Below are 15,269 nucleotides of genomic sequence, written 5' to 3'. Positions count from 1 at the left end.
GAAAGAGCATAAGCATTTCTGGTATGTTAAGAAAGGAGAATATCTTAAGGAATTGCTTATCAGTGACAAATATTTCAGGGTTTAAGGAAAAGGATGACAAGACCATACATTGACACATAAGAGGATCTGGGTGAGAAAACAGAAAGAGTGAAGATGGCATCTATTTGAGAGAACAGAGGTTTAGGAAAGTGTTTTTTAGCATATTAGCAGGAGAAAGAGAGAAAGACAAGGTAATTACTCTTATAGCAAAGTTAGAGTTGTTTGGGAAGGATTAAATCTCTTGAACTTAGGGCTAAGTATTTTATTTTGATATTTAGAAGTATTCTTAACTAATAGAAAATATTAGATGTAAAAAATTTTCTACAAAAGAACAGAAAAACAAACAAGGCTGTTATTTGTTCTAAAAAACAGTGCCTTCCAAAAGTGTCTAAGCTGGAGACTGGGAATTTTTATTTATTTGAATGATTTGGACAACATGAACACAGAATTGGAGTAATTATAATCCTTAGTGCATAGCACATTTCTTAAGCTATTTTTAACAATATCATAAGTACATGTGATCTCAACTTCCTAACCAGAAACTAAAAAAATAACCTGCCCTTACCTCGCACTATATTATCCTGCCTCTACGGACGCAAGGTAAGCATCATCCTGAATTCTGTATTTATTATTACTTGCCTTTCTTTTTATATAGTTTAATTGAATATTTCAGTTCAGTTCAGTCACTCAGTCATGTCCAACTCTTTGTGACCCCATGGACTACAGCACGCCAGGCCTCCCTGTCCATCAACAACTCCCAAAGCTTACTCAAACTCATGTCCATTGAGTCGATGATGCCATCCAACCATCTCATTCTCTGTCATCTTCTTCTCCTCCTGCCTTCAATCTTTCCCAGCATCAGGGTCTTTTCCAATGAGTCAGTTCTTCGCATCAGGTGGCCAAAGTATTGGAGTTTCAGCTTCAGCATCAGTCCTTCCAATGAATATTCAGCACTGATTTCCTTTAGGATGGACTGGATTGATCTTGCAATCCAAGGGACTCTCAACAGTCTTCTCCAACACCACAGTTCAAAAGCATCAATTCTTCAGCACTCAGCTTTCTTTATAGTCCAACTCTCACATCCATGTATGACTAGTGGAAAAACCATAGCTTTGACTAGATGGACCTTTGTTGGCAAAGTAATGTCTCTGCTTTTCAATATGCTCTCTAGGTTGGTCATAACTTTTCTTCTAATGAGTAAGTGTCTTTTAATTTCATGGCTGCAATCACCATCTGCAGTGATTTTGGAGCCCAAGAAAATAAAATCTGACAGTTTTCATTGTTTCCGCATCTATTTGCCATGAAGTTGTGGGACCAGATGCCATGATCTTAGTTTTCTGAATGTTGAGCTTTAAGCCAACTTTCTCACTTTCCTCCTTCACTTTCATCAACAGGCTCTTTAGTTCTTCTTCGCTTTCTGCCATAGGGTGGCGTCATCTGCATGTCTGAGGTTATTGATATTTCTCTCAGCAATCTTGATTCCAGCTTGTGCTTCATTCAGCCCAGTATTTCTCATGATGTACTCTGCATATAAGTTAAATAAGCAGAGTGACAATATACAGCCTTGACGTACTCTTTTCCCGATTTGGAAACAGTCTGTTGTTCCATGTCCAGTTCTAAGTGTTGCTTCCTGACCTGCATACAGATTTCTCAGGAGGCAGGTCAGGTGGTCTGGTATTCCCATCTCTTTCAGAATTTTCCACAGTTTATTGTGATCCACACAGTCAAAGGCTTTGGCATAGTCAATAAAGCAGAAGTAGATGTTTTTCTGGAACTCTCTTGCTTTTTTAATGATCCAGCAGATGTTGGCAATTTGATCTCTGGTTCCTCTGCCTTTTCTAAAACCAGCTTGAACATCTGGAAGTTCACGGTTCACATACTGTTGAAGCCTGGCTTGGAGAATTTTGAGCATTACTTCACTAGCATGGGAGATGAGTGCAATTGTGCGGTAGTTTGAGCATTCTTTGGCATTGCCTTTCTTTGGGACTGAGATAGAATTGAATATTTATGCATTCTAAAGAAAGAGATGTTTTAAGTTTAGTTATTTTTAACTTTATAAGAAGGGCATCCTGCTGCCTTTAGTCTTTGGAGACTTTGTTTTTCTCAGTATGTTGTCACTGGCATATATCCACATGGCTGCAGCCTGTGCATTTGTTGTGTTGGATGTGTAATGTTCCACTGTGTGAACATCTCACAGTTTACCTGTCATTTTCTTGTCAAAGAACATGTGGGCTGCTCTGGGTGTTTGCTGCTCTGAGCAGTGCTGCTAGAACATCTCCTGTTGCAAGTGGGTGAGGGTTTCTTTTAGCTATAAAGTCAGGTGTACAGTTGTTGGGTCATAGGTTTGTAAATGATCAGCTTAGGAGGAAAACGATTTTTCAAATAGATACATGATTTACAATTCCACCAGCAATGCCTAAGGAACCCTATGCCTCCACATCTTCTCCAACACTTGATCAGATTTTTTAATTTTTGCCATTCTTTTGGCAGTAAAATATTATCTCTTGTGGTCTTGATTTGTATTTCTCTGACCACCCAGTAATTCAAATATCTCTTCATTTGTTTTTTTTTGGCAATATGTGTTTTTTCTTCTGTGAATTGCTTATTCATATCTCTAGAATATTTTTCTTTTAGGTTATTTGTATCCTTCATGACTGATGAGTATAAGAACTTTATCCATTCTTCATATAATAAACCTTGTCAGTTTGATGTATACTAAATGAACTTACAAGGTTTATAACCTTTTCATGTTATTTAAGGTTTCTTTGGATGAACAACAATTTCAATATAGCCAAACATATCAATTATCTTCTTTTATAATTATTTTTTTTTTCGTTGGATGGATGGATGGATGGTGGATGAATGAGTGGATGGATGCATAAACGGATGGATGGATAGATGGGTGGATGTATGGATAGTGGATGGTGGATGAATGGGTGGATGGATGCATAAATGGATGGATAGATAGATGGGTGGATGGATGGATAGTGGATGGTGGATGAATGGGTGGATGGATGAATGCATAGATGGGTGGATGAATGGATGGTGGATGGGTGGATAGACGGAATGAGAAAGGAACCAAGAGGAAGCTTATGTTCCAGCTGACCCCAAAGGCTCTCAGACCCATCTTCCAGGTTCAAGGAGCTCTGCATACACAGAGGAAGAGCACACCCAGTGTAGACATGATGACCACCCTCCCTGGTCTCCAGCCCTCCATAAAGACCAAGGGTGTCTGCACAGCAAAGGCACAGCAGGCTTCCTCATACCTCCTCTCCTCCACACACAGAGGTTAAGGGTTATCTCATATACCTACCCCGCTACCCTCATAAAAAGCCACAGCTTTACCACCACTAACTGCCTTGAACCCACCAGGACTAATTGCATTGCCTGCTTTTCCCTATTTTATAAGCAATCTTGCCAAACAACAATTTTATAATTAATTTTTTGGGTCTTGTTAGAAAAAATCTTTTATTACACTAAAGTCTAAGAAATATACACCTATATTTTCTGTAAGATCTGAGTTTTTGTAATTATTATTTTAAATGTTTTTTCCAAGATGTTTTACTGGATTTATTTTTTACAATAAACCTTTTATTTTCCTTAAATAATGGTGTTCTTTCAATTCCAGGAAATTTCTGCTACTTTAAAAAAATTTGTTTTAATCATCTTGGAGATTAAAAGTAACTTGGTTAAAAGCAATCCCCACCCCCATCTGCCACCACCACCTCACATTTCTAGAGTTCAGCCATTGCAATTTTCTGATTTAATAATGGCATCAGGGTGTTGTGACAATAGCTAGGAATCAAGTTTTTTAATTTTTGAATTCTTCAGTTGTAGCTTTGTTGTTTGGATAAGTAGGAAAGAATTTAGTAAAAAAATGAAACCTAGCTTTATACTATGTAGCCATATGTACATATATGTATATGTGTGTTCCTTTTTATGTATGACTTCCAGGGAGCAACACTAAAAATATTTCAGTCTGTAAAAATGAATTTGTGGTACTGGATAAATATCAATCACTTGTACTTTATTTAAAAGAAAAATTTGATTATGCCAGGAGTCATTTTTCTAGTTAATTCTAAGACAGTGAGAAAAAGACTGGTGGCAGGCATATTTTGGTATAATGTAAGGAGAATAAAACAATTGCAAAATATTTGGAAAATTAGCTAAATTTCAAGCTTCCATATACTAAAATTTGATATTCTGTCACTTTTCAAATTCAGTGAATGAGCAGAGTTAGAGAGAAGTCCAAATTAAGGTGATCATTTTCCCATCAGTTAATTGAACAGTGTTTACTGCGTGGCCCTACGTTTTACAGTCTTTCCCATTTAGCTTTCTATTCAGATTCTTTGCAATACAAATTCCATGTTTTACAAGTTTCCTAGAAACAGCAAGTTTTCTTTTTTACTTTTGAAAACAAATTTATTTAATAAAGTAGCCAAAATATAATCCTGAACTGCAACCAGATGTTTCAATGTTTGCATAAAGAAATGTCCTTTCATTTTTTACCATTTCACATGTGGCCAGGTGCACATGTTTATGTAATGTGATTATCTGTAATAGATTATAACATAGGAGAAACATTAAATAAACCTACAGATATATTTGGCCAGGTGGCTCACTCATTAGATCTGTATTTTATAGTGTTCTGTTTTTTGGTTGTTGAGAATATGTTCAAATAGAAATGGACAGAGGTTTATCTCTAGAAACAGGTTTGATTTCCTTAAAAGGCAGTTGTTGCTTTTCTCCTTCGCTTCTCTGGAGAACTGGCTACAAAGTGGGAATAGTTATGCTATGACTCATTTACAAGGCTGTGCACAGCATATAGAGTTCAGATAAAATTATAATGAAACAGAATGTAATTAGACTCTGTGGAACAAGAGAGTAATTTTTAAAAGGAAATTTTATGGATTGCATTTTCCTAAATCTACTTTGTTGATAAAATAAGCTGTTCCTTGTTTTTTAAAAAAACACTTAATTCAAACACTGGGATAAGATTTTCACTTGCCTTTTTAACTCGCTGTATCTAGTTTTGTATTTGCCAAAAGATATGACATGTATTGTTATGTTAGATGATTACTGGGTAAATTAGAAAGTATTTAATTCTTGTTCAGGTGTCTCAATGACTACTTTAGATTCTTAAGTTTAGTGAATTGCATATAAAAAATATAATTGCACCAACCATATAGCCTAGCTTAAAATTTAGGCTATCATAAAATTAAATATACATTTTTAAGATTTCTATAGCAGTATCAAACTAAAATGCTCTCTGCTTTGCCGGTTTTAGCAAGATGTTCCCAGTGTGGATATGTTGTTTGAAAATGCAGATACAGCTCTACTCATGTGGACACAATGAGATCTTTAAAAATACTTATTGAATACTTATTCAAAAAGACTTGGTTAGTGAATGCTCACGCTGAGTGAGGGAGAGCAAATATAAGGGACAGCCATGACAGAAAGTGCTAATAGAGCACGGCACTTATTCTTCAGAGTCTGGATGGGGCCTCCCTGCCTTTAGGTCTGTGCTCTATCAGTTCAGTTCAGTTCAGTTACTCAGTCGTGTCTGACTCTTTGCGACCCCATGAATCGCAACATGCTAGGCCTCCCTGTCCATCACCAACTCCCGGAGTTCACTAAGACTCACGTCCATTGAGTCAGTGATGCCATCCAGCCATCTCATCCTCTGTCATCCCCTTCTCCTCCTGCCCCCAATCCCTCCCAGCATCAGAGCCTTTTTCAATGAGTCAACTCTTCGCATGAAGTTGCCAAAGTACTGGAGTTTCAGCTTTAGCATCATTCCTTCCAAAGAAATCCCAGGGCCGATCTCCTTCAGAATGGACTGGTTGGATCTCCTTGCAGTCCAAGGGACTCTCAAGAGTCTTCTCCAACACCACAGTTCAAAAGCATCAATTCTTCGGTGTTCAGCGTTTTTCACAGTCCAACTCTCACATCCATACATGATCACTGGAAAAACCATAGCCTTGACTAGACGGACCTTTGTTGGCAAAGTAATGTCTCTGCTTTTCAATATGCTATCTAGGTGCTCTATCAGACATCTGCATTTAGAGTTGGACTTTGACCTCAGTCTCTGCAATCACCATACTAAGTCAGTCCCCAGCCCCATATTTTGGCTACAAAATGACTAATTAAAGGAAAGAGAAAAATGTATTCATCTGAATACAGTTTTTAAAAACTGCTTTGGTGTCAATAAACATCAGTTAAGGGAGCGCCAGGAATCAAACTAGGCTCCTGGGATGCAAAGATGAGTATTAAAAAGTTCTTCTCTTCAAAAAGCTTGCATTATTATAGAAAGAGTCAAATATGTGATACAATTAGCATGATACGATGTTCTAAGTGTTTTTGTAGACGATGGTGTAGACAATAATGGAGACACAAAGGGGGATATACAGGGGTGATTAGAATGTTTTCTGGAAGATGAAATACATAAACTGAAGCACGAATACAGGAAGGCTTCTGCCTGGATGGAGCAGGGGTAAACAGGACATGGTCTAAGAAGGAACAGCCTTAAGGCATAAACCAGCGTGGCCTGTAAGATCCTCTGAGTGCAGGAGTCTGCTGCAACCAGGGCCTCAGGGTGTACATGAGTGGGGCACCTGAGGGTGGAGCTACAGATGAGATACATCGTTGTGGAGTTAGGCAGGAGCCACGTCATAGAGGGACTTGTGACCTCGAAGTAGCTAGAATTTTCAAAAGGCAATGGGAATCCGTTAAAACCATTTTACACCTTTAAGGAATAATATGATCAAGCCCTGGAGATAGGATTGGTTGGGTGAGGGACCACAAGGCTGGGAGAGGACAGAGGATGAGAAGTAGAAAAGAGGAGATGAAGCCCATTGATCAGAATAATTAGATTCTGTAGGATTAGGTGGGTATACAGTTAGTATAGGAGAAAGAAGAATCTGAGCTGACCTGGGTAACTGAGCAAATTTTAGGGTCATTCTTGGAGATAGTGACTATAGAAGAAGGAAGAGGTGTACAAGAAGGATAACAGGCTTACTTTTGTGCATTTGAAGTGGGAGGTTGTTGGAGGAAATCCACAGTGTCTCGTTGGCAATTATGGGTAAGGCTCCAGAGCTCAGGAGAGAGGGAAAGATTTGGAATTCATCTGTGTGCAGCTGGTGGTTGAAGTCATTGGAGTGGGTGAGATCACCCACATCAAGAAAAACAACTGTTATCTAAGTGATCCAGCTTCACACAGAGTAGATACAACAGTTCTTGGCACGTACAGCGGGCACACGACCAGGTACTTGTTCTGTCCTGGACGGTGCACGGGCTCTAAGAATAAAATAACCCAGCATGGAACAGAGGAAAGGCAGTTGTTTGCTGTGCTCTTTCTCCCTCCACTGTAAGGTAATTTAACCATCAAGAACACTCTTTGTAGCTTTAGTGCCATCTAATAAGAAATATGCGTTTCATACTCCAACTTTATTAAAATTGCATACTGGCACAGTTTTGCTGAGGATGAAATAAATCTGAAGTCAAGTGAGTATGTTCGAAATACACATATGAAACCATTTGCTTTTTTTTTTTTTGAACACCAATCTAATCATGGGATAACCAGGATGTAGGTGTGCACACTGCCCAAATCAAGAATAATCTCCCCACCTACAGCATAGAACTCTGCACATGGAACTCTGCTCAGTGTTATGTGTCAGCCTGGATAAAAGCGGAGTCTGGGGGAGAATGAATGCATGCATATGTATGGCTGAGTTCCTTTGCTGTCCACCCGAAACTATTCCAACACTGTTAATCAGTATGCGTGCACGCTACGTTGCCTCAGTCGTGTCCGACTCTTTGCAACCCCGTAGACTGTGGCCTGCCAGGCTCCTCTGCCCGTGGGGATTCTCCAGGCAAGAATTCTGCATCTCTTGTGTCTCCTGTGTTGGCAGACAGATTCTTTGCCACTAGCACCGACTGGGAACCGTTTAATCAGCTCTGCTGTCTGTGCGGTGCTTAGTCGCTTTAGTCGTGTCCGACTCTTTGCGACCCTCTGGACTGCAGCTCACCAGCTCCTCCATCCATGGGGTTCCCTAGGCAAGAATACTGGAGTGGGTTGCCCTGCCATCCTCCCGGTTATCAGCTATACCCCAATACAAAATAAAACGTTTTTTTTTTAAAGGGAAGAAGCTCCTCTGGCCAAGGAAGATGGTTATTAAAGTCCACCGGAGTTCTTTACCTAGCCTCTAAGCGTTGGTATGCTGTAGGGTTTCACTGCCTTCTCATTCTGTGATTGCATCCTTTGAGACTCTCCTGCCTTTACTGTGATAATGCTGTCCACGTCTCTGTCCCTCGCACCTTTCAGATCTGTCCTCCACACAATTGCCAGCTGTGGTGATGTTGGCAAAACACATATTGGCCCTTGCTACCTTCCTGATTAAGACCCTTCACTGTTTCCTGGTTCCTTTCAGACTAAAGAAAATACTGTTTAATTTGGGGGAAATGGATCCTTTATCAATGATGCTCTAATTCTTTAGCCTTATCTTTTTTCCTTCTTACTATTTGAGCTTTAAACTCTAGTAACACCAATTGCTTACGGTTACTCTTCACATATATGCATATATGCATGTATGTATACTTTTGGGGGTCACCTGTTTTCACTCCTGCTTCTCCCTCTGTATGCAGCTCTCTCCCTCCTCAGAAGGTGAGGTGTCTTGGCCCTGAATGAGTTACCTCTCTATTTTCATAATACTCTGTGCATATCATTGTTACTTAACACATTGTTTCATAATTACCTGTTTATATGGCTGTTTCCTTCACTACCCTGGGAGCACCTTGCAGGTAGCGACTGTGTTGAATTCATCTATGCATCATTAGTGACTAGCATATGCTCGTAGAATGGTTAAACAAATAAGGGAGGAGTGAAGATCAAGGGAAAACTCACATGAAAAATGTGTTTTTGTACTTCAGCTTAATTGTTTTAGCCACTTAGTAATTCCGGTTAACCACATACAAATTTGTTACTGCTAAATTCTTTTTGTTACCAGTTCTGGTCAGATACTACCTGAAGTGGACATACCTTTACAGGATGTGCAGAGCTGTTTCCTTCCCTCAAGAACTCCTTCAGTTTTGGAGAAAAAAGTAGATTGGCTGTCTGCCCCAAGACGCACAGATAGCTGATCCCTTCTGCAAGTAAAAACATGCTATATTGGTGGTACTTCTTACTTTATCCTCCTGAAAAATTTCCTGAGGAAACACCAACTGTTTACTTTCTAGTCTGATAGGATGGTCAAATAAGTTTTGCTTTTAACTCTTTTCTACCTACATGTTTATGGGACCTATATATGTTCTACCCACATATTTGATTAGGATGTACATGTTTATACAAAGAGACATATATCATATTTGTTTATAAAACCAAAAAGGGTTAACAGTCTTTTCCAGTACATTCAGTTCAGTTCAGTTCAGTTCAGTCGTTCAGTTGTGTCCGACTGTCTGCGACCCCATGAATCACAGCACGCCAGGCCTCGCTGTCCATCACCATCTCCTGGAGTTCACTCAAACTCACATCCATCAAGTCAGTGATGCCATCCAGCCATCTCATCCTCTGTTGTCCCCTTCTCCTCATGCCCCCAATCCCTCCCAGCATCAGTCTTTTCCAATGAGTCAACTCTTCGCATGAGCTGGCCAAAGTACTGGACTTTCAGCTTTAGCATCATTCCTTCCAAAGAAATCCCAGGGTTGATCTCCTTTAGAATGGACTGGTTGGATCTCCTTGCAGTCCAAGGGACTCTCAGGAGTCTTCTCCAACACCACAGTTCAAAAGCATCAATTCTTCAGCGCTCAGCTTTCTTCACAGTCCAACTCTCACATCCATACATGACCACTGGAAAAACCATAGCCTTGACTAGACGGACCTTTGTTGGCAAAATAATGTCTCTGCTTTTCAATATGCAGTCTAGGTTAGTCATAACTTTTCTTCCGAGGAGTAAACGTCTTTTAATTTCATGGCTGCAGTCACCATCTGTAGTGATTTTGGAGCCCCCCAAAATAAAGTCTGACACTGTTTCCACTGTTTCCCCAGCTATTTCCCATGAAGTGATGGGACTGGGTGCCATGATCTTCGTTTTCTGAATGTTGAGCTTTAAGCCAACTTTTTCACTCTCCACTTTCACTTTCATCAAGAGGGTTTTTAGTTCCTCTTCACTTTCTGCCATAAAGGGGGTATCATCTGCATATCTGAGGTTATTGATATTTCTCCCGGCAATCTTGATTCCAGTTTGTGCTTCTTCCAGCCCAGCATTTCTCATGATGTACTCTGCATAGAAGTTAAATAAGCAGGGTGACAATATACAGCCTTGATGTACTCCTTTTCCTATTTGGAACCAGTCTGTTGTTCCATGTCCAGTTCTAACTGTTGCTTCCTGACCTGCATATAGGTTTCTCAAGAGGCAGGTCAGGTGGTCTGGTATTCCCATCTCTTTCAGAATTTTCCAGTTTATTGTGATCCATACAGTCAAAGGCTTTGGCATAGTCAATAAAGCAGAAATAGATGTTTTTCTGGAACTCTCTTGCTTTTTCGATGATCCAGTGGATGTTGGCAATTTGATCCAGTACATTAACTCCTGGCATTTTCTGATTTCTGTTAGTTGTGAATTTAATTGCTGCTGTTATAACAGGATGGAGAGACATAGTATTGTCTTACATTTTAAACTCATGTCCTACAAGCATCACTTTATGTTAGGGACCTCAGACAGCTAAGAAGCTCAGGCTGTTAGGAAGAAATAAGATGGTTTTACTGGAAGTATCATCTACATACTTTCACTAGGTACTTTTGGACTGGCTGGCTTTATCTATGCATGCATTTTTTTATTATAGATATGTGCTACAGTACAAAGTAAGTCCTGTAAATAAAACAATACATCTCATGGATATATAATAAAGGAACTGCAATATTCAAGTTCCTTGCATATATTTGGGGGGAAAAATCTCTGCCATACACACAACTTGGTGGCAACTTCAGATAGTTGGTGTTTTAGTCAAATTTCACACATAGTAGTTAGTCCAAGAGCCCAAATATTGACCTTGAAGTTTGCTTCCTAGATCTAAATACAAAAAAAAGGTGGTTAACTGACCTGTGCCATCCCTCCTCGAATATAGATGCATACAGATGCTGGCTGCTGAGTATAGCTCAGGACATACCTAGAGCCTGCAGACCCATCAGGGGGACACGCTCTCACATCAGTATACGCTTTGTGCTCCTCTATAACGAGGCTCCTTTCCTTAACTTCCTGAACCTCTGCTTATGAAAAGTTCCTAGCACGAGGAAAGGACAGATATCTCGATAGACTATACAAAATACACACAAAACAGACCATGAAACAAAAGTCACTGGAGTTCATGTGACCAGTTTTTCAAGAAAGTTTAAAGGGGACTGTTATTCTAAGTTTCAGTTAGTGCTGATCTCAGCTGCAATAATTTGCACTTCTATGTAATCTGTGTTTCAGTACACATGTGGTTGACAGGAGCTGCCTAGATACATCAGGGTTTACATATCTGTCAGTAAATCAAAGCTTTAAATGTGAAGGGCAGTACCCAGGGGCTTGTATGGGTGTGTAGCATCCTACAGTGGATTAAGGACCAACAGACCAATGCAGAATTACAGACATACCAAAAACAATCCCTCTGTCACGGGTATGCCCTAACTCTAGGATGGTAGAGGTCTGCAGGAAATCGTTGCCCATTTTTTATTTGCAGAGTATGGGGATCTAGAATCAGCAGAAGAAAGTCTCATGGCATGATTGCAGTGAGGAGTATAGAACTTTTTAATTTGGCATTGCCTTTTAGGTGTTATTATGCAGAATGGAACGAAGCCGCAAGCATTCTGAGTTAATTCATTATTAATAACCACATGGCTCTTGATGCGGTAGAAGTACTTCCCCAGATGTGCGCCTAATGTATCGGCAACACAGAAGCCAACAGGGGATTCAGAGAAAAAGGCCAAGATCTTTCTCAGTGTTGGATGAGTTGTGCCTGCGGGCATTTCTTCTCCTGCCCCCGTGCATTCCTGCCCGCCTTCTTAGGCACTTGGCCGGGCCATCGTGCTGGTCCCGGTGTGTATGACAGAGCATTTCTGTATGGGCATGGTGGAAGGCTGAGGGGTCTCCAAACAGATGCAGAGAGACTTCCTCTTATATCATGTCTTCTCTGGCCAGGTAAGTAAAGCTCAGTGATTAGGGAGTGACGGTCTTTCCCACTGGCATCTGCACTGTTCTAAGGGAGGTTTTCCTCTAGGCCCCTCTGCAGGCAGTGAGGCAGCTTCTCTCCAGGCTTGTTTCTGTCAGCCTCTCAGTTGCAAAAGCCCCAATATTGTGCACTGAAGTTAAATGGCCAACATACTACCAGGATTTGGAAACTATTCTGCAAATCGCTATCCGAGGCACATAATACCTAGTACACAGTCTTTGTAGCTGTAGTGATCCAATAACTGATGTTTTTCTTGAAGTGAGAGTGATTGTCCTTTTCCTTTCATGGCATATGCTCCCACCTGCACTGTGAATTCCATCACAGGGTGAGATGTACCACTTTGTCAGAATTTCTGTTTACAGTCTAATTAATTTTGTGGAGGGCACCAAAGTTTCAAGAATGTGGTCATTTCAGTGCCATGGGAACTAAACAAATGTGATTTAGAGAAGCATCGGGATGGAAAATATTGCTGACATGGCAAGAGAACACAAGGAAATACTATCTCAGTACCTGGACTTGCTAGCATGTAAAGCCTCAGATACTGCTTACTACCCAGTCATATGCATCAGATACGAGTTGCTGCCTAGACTCACCAGCCAGTAGTGTGCCAGCCTCAGATCACTTGATTGCTGGCCTTAAAAGCCCAGCCTACTGGGAAATAATGCATGGATTTTTTCCCAGCCCCCAAAGCCTATTCCAGTTATTGCATTTTTTTTTTCTTGGCTAGTCATAGTTCATTGTCATTACTCAAATATCGGAAGCTCCACATTTAATACAGACCCCAGATATCAGGACTTACGATCTGTGTGTAAGGACACAAGCCTAAATATCTTGAACTCATTTGCTTTCTCAGAGCAACATTTATTATTAACTTTAGGCTTATTAAAGACTAATTCTAATAGAGTTCCTGAATATAGCTGTATTTAATTATTATTAACATCACTAGGTCAGTTTAATTCTGCCTCCAGTACATTTGGAGGAAGAGGAGGTGGGATCTATCTTAAAGATAGTAAGAGTTCCCCATGAACTTAGGGGTGCCATGCATGATTGTTAACTCTTTGCCTGCTGGGTTCAGGTTACAATTATAGATACAGAGTTGGTATCCTGAAATCTCAGTGTGACAGTTTCCCAACCTTGATGTTTCAGAATTCCAAGACATTTTAAAAATGTCTAAAAAATTCCAATGTTTGGTTTTATTGAGGTATAGTTGATGTACGTTATTATATGAGCTTCAAGGGGTCAAAATAGTTTCACAATTTTTAAAGGTTATATTCCACTTGTAGTTATTATAAAATATTGGGTATGTTTCCTGTGTTGTGCTATATATCCTTGTGGCTTATTTATTTTATATATAGTAATTTGTCCCTCTTACTCCCCAACCCTTGTCTTGCTAGGAACTGGGAAAACAAGACCAATTAGACACAGACTCTGCTTCCAACTGGAGAAGGGAATGGCAGCCCACTCCAGTATTCTTGCCTGGAGAATCCCATGGACAGAGGAGCTTGGTGGGCTTTAGTCCATGGAGTCACACATGACTGAGTGACTAACACACTGCCTCCAAAATGTAGTCTTTTAGGGGAGACAGTAGTAGATTTTCTTGAGGCAGATGAGGAGAAATACAAGTGAAGCAGGTGGAACAATATCTGAAATGGTGATGAGGCATGGCACAGTGGGTGTGTGAGGAACTACAAGCACCTCTGTGAGTGGAGAACAGAGCTGGGGATTACAGGACGTGAACTGGAGAGGTGGACAGGGGCCAGATTAGGGAGGCCTTTGTAAGCCTGGATGCAGATCTTGGGTTTTGTCCTGTCAGTGTGTAATAGTGAGCTATTCAAAGCATTCAGTTCAGTTCAGTCGCTCAGTCGTGTCCGACTCTGCGACCCCATGAATCGCAGCACGCTAGGCCTCCCTGTCCATCACCAACTCCCGGAGTTCACCCAGACTCATGTCCATTGAGTTGGTGATGCCATCCAGCCATCTCATCCTCTGTCGTCCCCTTCTCCTCCTGCCCCCAATCCCTCCCAGCATCAGAGTCTTTTCCAATGAGTCAACTCTTCGCATGAGGTGGCCAAAGTACTGGAGTTTCAGCTTTAGCATCAGTCCCTCCAGAACACCCAGGACTGATCTCCTTTAGGATGGACTGGTTGGATCTCCTTGCAGTCCAAGGGATTCTCAAGAGTCTGAGTGAGACTGAAATTTATTCACATAATTCTTGAGCCATCCAGGAGAGGAAAAAAAATCTTTTGCTTTTTTATACATGTCTGGAGCTGCTGGGAAGCTACTGCAAATGTAGAATACAGTGAGGAGGTGAACTGTAGCAGCTGCAGCAGGTTGAGGAGAACAGGATGTGGTTGAGGAATGTCTGGGTCATACAGTGCAAAGACTAGGATGATCCGTTGGAGGTAGGGGGAAAGAATAATAAGCATGACTAATGGATTGTTTCTTCTGCCTTGATTAAATGGTTCTGACACCTACTCAGAAGGGAACATAGCATCCCCTGAGTGGTGCAGTGCACACCTGTACAAAAACATATAGCAACCTGAGAGCCAGGCTGCAGACGAGGCTCTGAACTTTCTAGCAGTCAAAGCACGGAGAAAAACACAGTCAGTTACAAGAGGCACATTATTCAAAGGTGTATTTAAGGGACTATATCTGATAGACAGAGTGAATGATGAACTATGGATGGAGGTTTGTGACATTGTACAGGAGACAGGGATCAAGACCATCCCTAAGAAAAAGAAATGCAAAAAAGCAAAATGGCTGTCTGAGGAGGCCTTACAAATAGCTGTGAAAAGAAGAGATGCTAAAGGCAAAGGAGAAAAGGAAAGATATAAGCATCTGAATGCAGAGTTCCAAAGAATAGCAAAGAGAGATAAGAAAGCCTTCCTCAGTGATCAATGCAAAGAAATAGAGGAAAACAATAGAATGGGAAAACCCAGAGATCTCTGCAAAAAAATTAGAGATACCAAGGGAACATTTCATGCAAAGATGGGCACAATAAAGGACATAAATGGTATGGACCTAAC

General features: G+C 40.6%; 1 protein-coding gene and 1 long non-coding RNA gene across 3 annotated transcripts in view; one reads left to right on the top strand and one right to left on the bottom strand.

The window, feature by feature from the left end:
• Positions 1–15,269, bottom strand: part of LOC113893995 — a 371,757-nt gene that overhangs the window by 32,908 nt on the left and 323,580 nt on the right. Inside the window, exon 7 of the long non-coding RNA XR_003511423.1 lies at positions 9,077–9,183. This is a non-coding gene — a long non-coding RNA (uncharacterized LOC113893995). The remainder of the gene's footprint in view (positions 1–9,076; positions 9,184–15,269) is intronic.
• SYNPO2 (synaptopodin 2) overlaps positions 1–15,269 on the top strand; it is a 204,167-nt gene that overhangs the window by 23,081 nt on the left and 165,817 nt on the right. The gene's annotated exons all lie outside the window — the stretch shown is intronic.

Source organism: Bos indicus x Bos taurus, chromosome 6, assembly GCF_003369695.1.
Source record: "Bos indicus x Bos taurus breed Angus x Brahman F1 hybrid chromosome 6, Bos_hybrid_MaternalHap_v2.0, whole genome shotgun sequence".
NCBI lineage: Eukaryota > Metazoa > Chordata > Mammalia > Artiodactyla > Bovidae > Bos > Bos indicus x Bos taurus.
Note: the sequence above shows the minus strand (reverse complement) of the source record. Positions and strands in the feature narration are given on the sequence as shown.